Here is a 6,000-nt window from a genome sequence, read left to right on the forward strand (position 1 = left end):
GCTCAAGAATAATAGGAAACCAGAACAAAGCAAGATATTGCTTGAAGAGGTCTTAGGAATAAAAATAAGAGGGAGATGTCAGAGGAGCAGATTGATTTGAACTATTGAGATTCCACAGTCACAGCAAGTACATTTTCTTCAAAGTCATAAAACTGTTATTGAATTAATGGAAGATTGCTAATGTTGCAGCTCTCCTTTCAAATAATTAATTAAGTCAAGGATGGGGAGGGAAGATGAAAAACAGGCACTTTTTCACTTTTCTCTTTCTTCTAAAAGATATAACAGCTTTTCTTAAATGTTTATCAAATCTTTTCTGGTCTTTTCAGAGCCTGCTCATTACAAATCCCAGTATGGCGTTCTTGTTCTCCGCAAGACTGGATTAGTGTTTCTGTCCCTTTCTGCTCAGGCTTGCTCAGCTGCTGGAAGCCAGCCCAGCAAGACCTGTCTCAGCACTTCCACAACACCCTCTGGATATCAGCTGGGCTTTACTGTGCACAACCCAAAGCATGGGCCAGTCTGCCCATTCAGTATACTGACTCTCCCTGTCACCGATTCCTTTAATGGGGATTTTCTTCTCTATGCCTGAGAAGACTGACAGGTTTATTACAGTGGATTAAACATTATGATTTTTATCCGAGTTTGGTCCTCAGTTACTGACTGCCTTTTCCATCTCTTGAGATGTGAATAGTACTTATGGCCATTACTTTAATATGCATGAATATTATTCACGAGTGCACTTTCAAGAGCTCACTGCCTCTTGAGCCAATAGGGATTCTGCCAGTTTACTGTGCTTATTGCTACTCATCAGACGACATTGCAAAGGATCTGCAATGCAGAGGGTCTGGGGCTGCACCAGGAGAGGTACGGAAGAGATGGACAGAGCCCATGCTGGGTTTCTCACTGGGGCAACCCTGGGTGGCAGTACCATCACATTAGTGTGGTCTCAGACATCTCTTACCTGCAGACATTTTGAGCCACCAGTTTTGCAAACTACACCTGTGTTAGACACACACACACAAACACACACACGGACCCCCCACAGTGATGGGGTGCTGAAGTGGGCCAAACAAAGAAAAAGAGTGAAGGGCAGGTAGGAGGAGAAAGGAGAAGCATCTCCAATCACTGTGTCCTTCACCACTCCCGGGAAAGCAGCTGCTACCAACGCCATCAAAGCCAAACATCACAAAAGCATTTAAACAGCCACCTGAACTTTAAAGGCTAATTTCAGAAGAGGTCAAACAGATCTGAGGACAGGAGCAGGAGGTGGGAGTGTCAGCTTTAGGTATAAGCAGCTTCTGAGCTGGCTCCGTAGCAGAAGCATAGCAGAAAGGAGCTCAGATGACCTTGGGCTTCCGGAGAAAGAACAGACATCTTCATGACTTCACAAGGACAGGCTTTGGCTGGAACTGAGGATGTTTATCTTCTGGCAAGAGGTTATGTAGCAAGAACCCTGTACCCACACTTAACTGAGTGCAAGTTAAACTGAGGAAGTATCACCTACATTTACAACCTACAGCTGTAACCACTTCAGAGACTAGAGCACCCTCCTACCTGCTACTGAAGTCAGCAGTGTGTGATGCCTGCTTGAGCACAGGAGCTGCTGCTATTAGCAAACCACCTCACAGACACAAAGTCATCCATTATGCCAAGTTTGACTGGAAAATAGTGTGTGTGTGTTGAAGAGAGCACTGGCAGGACACTGAGCAACTGCATGCAGCCCAGCATTAATGGCCTGGAAAACACCATAAGGGCTAAGGCAGACATCCATGCTACCTCCTGCTTTGGCAGTTTGTCAAACATCTAAAAGCAAAACCCATTCTAAGGACATATACCACAAAGCCATCCCCAGCTCAGAATCAATGTTCCTTGGCCCTGGCCCACTCTGCCACACAATGCAAACCCCTAAGCCTCCGCAGCTGAGCATTCCCTTTTTGTCCAAGCCTAAGGAAAAATGAGCATAAAGCAGAAGTGAAAAACTGGAAAAGAGCAGGTAGGAAATACATGCATGGCTTTGTACTCATGAAGTGCTCTGCTATACTGTTACCCAAGTGATTCCTACTCTGCCCTAGCTAAGGGTACTCAAGTATTTCCAAACAGCAGGTACCCCTCCCAGCAGATAGAGGAACGGAGATATCTTTTCTACAAATGTCACATCCTCACCAAATAAGCTAGCTGACATAATGATTAGTCCACATTATTAAGTAGGCTATCAATTGATTATACAAACAAGTACAAGCCTTGTAAGAAGAAAGCATTCATCCCCAGGATATGAACATCCCTTTTTGAGAAACCTTCTTATTACTTTGGACACCACATCTTACTACACCTGTACAACACAGCATCAGCACAGCTCTTGCTGTTCCTCCAGCCTGAGAAACTGATCACTTTATCCCCTGCTAGAGCTGTGTCTGAAGCAGACAGCCACAGACAAAACAGCAGAGGTGGAAGTCATCTTGTGAGCAGTTCAGGAGATAAAGCCAATGGAGCAGCAGTGCTAGGACCATTCACCCAAGAGTGTTCTGAGGGGCACCTGCAGATGGAGGTACCACCACAGGACCTGCTGAGAAAAGCGAATTGCTGCGAATAGATAAGTTTCTCCTCAACAAAGATAAAAGGAAGCAAAGTCTTGGTTGCTCGTCTTAAAGGCGGTCACATTTCCAAAGACTTCCACTCTCCCCCTGATAAGAGGAGTAGAGGGACACTAACAATAACAGGGGGGACAAGGACTATACCTTCACAGTAGGGCTGCAGAGGGCGGGTGATGACATTGAGGTTAAAGGCTTTAAGTTAACAATTCCATAAGCTTCACAACTTATCCTGACTCTCAACACTGGAAAGAAATCCTCTTCAGTTTGCCTTGCCGCATACTTAGGTCACTGAAAGACACTATTTGAGCAAAGTAACAGAGCTAATGGGAGAAAGGGGAAAAAAATATCAAAACAACCAACACACACATACAAGATGATGGATTGGGAGTGATAAAGATGCAAATGAACAAGGGATTCAGCTGCAATAACTTCTGAGGAAGACACATCAATGTCAGCATCAGACATAAGCACCCCCAGGAAAAGATAGTCACTGTCATCCCACAAAGTTAGCTTTACAAATGAAGCTGTTAAAATTGTCAGAACTGAAGCCAAAACCATCGTTAACTACCACCACAGTATTGCTAGTCACTAAATAGGGAGCAACTTTCCCCCAGATTTTTACCTCAACTTCTAGTAGGCTCGAAGTTCGGAATTCAGTTCAATACTTCAATAGCCCAAGCTATTTCCAGGCTTTCCTTATTACTGGAAGGCTGCAGAAGCATGAAGTTTATACATTGCCAATCCTTACGAAAATCTTAGAGACACTGGTTCTCACACACAGAAGAAATGTGTTTTTTAACTGGTCTCTCTTAGTCACGGTGTGGGGAGAGAGCATATTTCACTGTTCTCCCTACATATACACATTTTATTGTTTTCAGAGGCCTGCACAGAACTTCCCTTTGTGATAACAGACTCTCCGACTTCAACTAGAAGTACAGCTGAATATCTGTCATAGTGCTGTTGTAATAAGGAATACTTCACTAACAAATGTCCCCATTCTTTGAGGACTTTTCAGTCTTTTGCCTCCTCCTCTACCCACTAAATATTCCTTTTTTTTCACTTTGTTTCAGTTTTAAAACCCAAGAATTTATTTACTGAAGAATTAACTGACACTTGAACGTAAATAAGCAATTTATGATGAGAGTGAAGCTCAGCAAAGTGGAAAAAACGCATGAGTTGCTCCAGCATAATCCATGTAAACAAATAAGAACAGTACTTGCTACATTTCAAGGCTTTCAGAGGTATTTCACTGTGTCAAATGAGAAAATTTCCAAGCAAAATCGTGTGAATATGTCCCAAGTTTAATTGACCATTGAGTTAAAGGACAAAGTCAGCTCTCAGTTATCATCCTCCAGCGTCTGATTCAGGTTGCCACAAGTCAAGAACAAACGCAACTGCTCAACCCTCTGGGGCCTGTTTGCTCACTGCTAATTAAAGCTGCCCTCACCTCCACAAAAACTGGCTTGTGAGCGTTTGAAGATGAATGAATTAACTGTGAAATTCAGACTAGCACATCTGAATTCTCCATAGACCTTTTCTTGCTTTGTGTTAGACTGCCACTCCTCCCATCCCATTATGCTCTTTATGATCCTGCCATTTGATATAAAAATATTCCTATTAAGGACAAGTAAAACTGTAATGAGGGTGGAAAGGCGTATGAAGACATTAATTTAATTGGTCTGCAGCAAAGCAATTCAGTATTAGGAGTGGCAAACTGATTAATCCGGAGGCATCTCCCCCCACTGAACGTTAGGTTATTTGTTTTGTCACAGGGTGGGAGCAGTCACATCAGATGTCCATCTATTCCTCTCAACGGAAGTTTTCTTTGCATTTTATTCTAACCTGATCTCAGGGCAGCAAGAGTCACTACTCCTCTCTGCTCCCAGACTTTAATAAACACTCCTGGCTGAGTCTTTTTAAATATACTAAGAAGGTCAAGCCTCTTCTTCATCCTCAAGTGCCTGCTCGACCCTGCTACTGCACCCTGTGTGCTCACAGGCAGGCAGAGTGGCTGGGACATTAGGCAGCCAGCCCGACCCTCTCCAAACAACATTTCCCTGCAATGCAACGCCTCTCCTTTTATTTTCCTTTTTTCTTTTTATTTTATCTATTGAACTTATTTACCATCTTGGCTCCACATGCAACTTCCATTATTCTTTGTGTAGTTGTTACTGGGTGCTGGAATACCTGATATGTTCAAATCCTTCTGAAAAGGCTGTCAGTCCGTACTTGGGAAATCATTAGGAGCAAACACTCACTTCAGGAGTCCCAAATGGGACAAAAATAATTTCAAGAATCATAAAGTGCTTATTTTAATACAGCCTCCTTTTAAATAATCTCTATTTTTTTTTTTCCCCAGTGTACATCAGCTATCATCAACCACTCATTGTCTTCTACAAAGAAAAAGAGGGCACCCAGCCCTGGTTCAGACCTCACAGGCATGCTTGCATTATTTTTTCATATCCCTTATTTTCTGTTTGTTTGGTCATTTGGTCGTTTGGTTGGGGCTTTTTTTTCTTTTATGGTCACGTTGCTGATTTATTGTTTGTTTGTTTTCAAGCAAGACAGAAACAAAATGAACTTTCCCATATGGAGAACACCAACCACAGAGCAGTTGTGTCTGTGCAGTACAATTGCTCGAGTATAAACTGCTTCTCCTCATCCAGCATGCAGAGTGCGTATCTCAGGCTGTGCGGGTAGAAGCTTAGAGCTTCAGTCAGATAAAAGATAATAAAATGAGCTTGGGCCTCATTAACTTACCCTGTTGATGCGAATATTAACATAGATTAAAATCCAAGCTCCAAAAAGAAAATGCAGTCCCAGCCCTCATCACAGGCAAACTGCAAGCAATAATAAATTCCTTGAATTAATTCAGTTCATCATACTCTAAAGCTACAGTAAGGCGCTCTGTACAAAGGCCTTCTCCGCATGGCTTTGAAAGTTTTGTAGTCAAATGCAATTTCAAGAATTAAATCTCTGGTTATGCACTTTGCTTATGGCTTTGATGAATACCCTGCTGCTCTGGCTGTGTGTACAGAAAGAGTCTAGGAAGGCACTTTTCTTTCTTTCAGAACCTAGTTCAGCTTGGTACACAGGAAAACATTTGTGAACATATCAGAATTTAGACAACCTTGCTCCAATTAATTTAACGGGTTGTATTCAAAATGATGAAAAGATGTTTCTCATTAATTTCTCTCTCATTCAGAATAATGCTTTCCTGTTACTGATACCAGTTCTTTTACTCTGTTCTAAATAGATGTTGTATTACCTTCATAATGATTACATTACTAGCACTACACTAGTCATGCAAATAAGGACTCTTCATCCTATTTTTCCCCTTTTCTATCACCATAGGGGAACAGTGTTTACAGTATAATGTTTGTACTTAGGAAGACAAAGGAGGAGTAAGGAA

Source organism: Lathamus discolor, chromosome 2, assembly GCF_037157495.1.
Source record: "Lathamus discolor isolate bLatDis1 chromosome 2, bLatDis1.hap1, whole genome shotgun sequence".
NCBI lineage: Eukaryota > Metazoa > Chordata > Aves > Psittaciformes > Psittacidae > Lathamus > Lathamus discolor.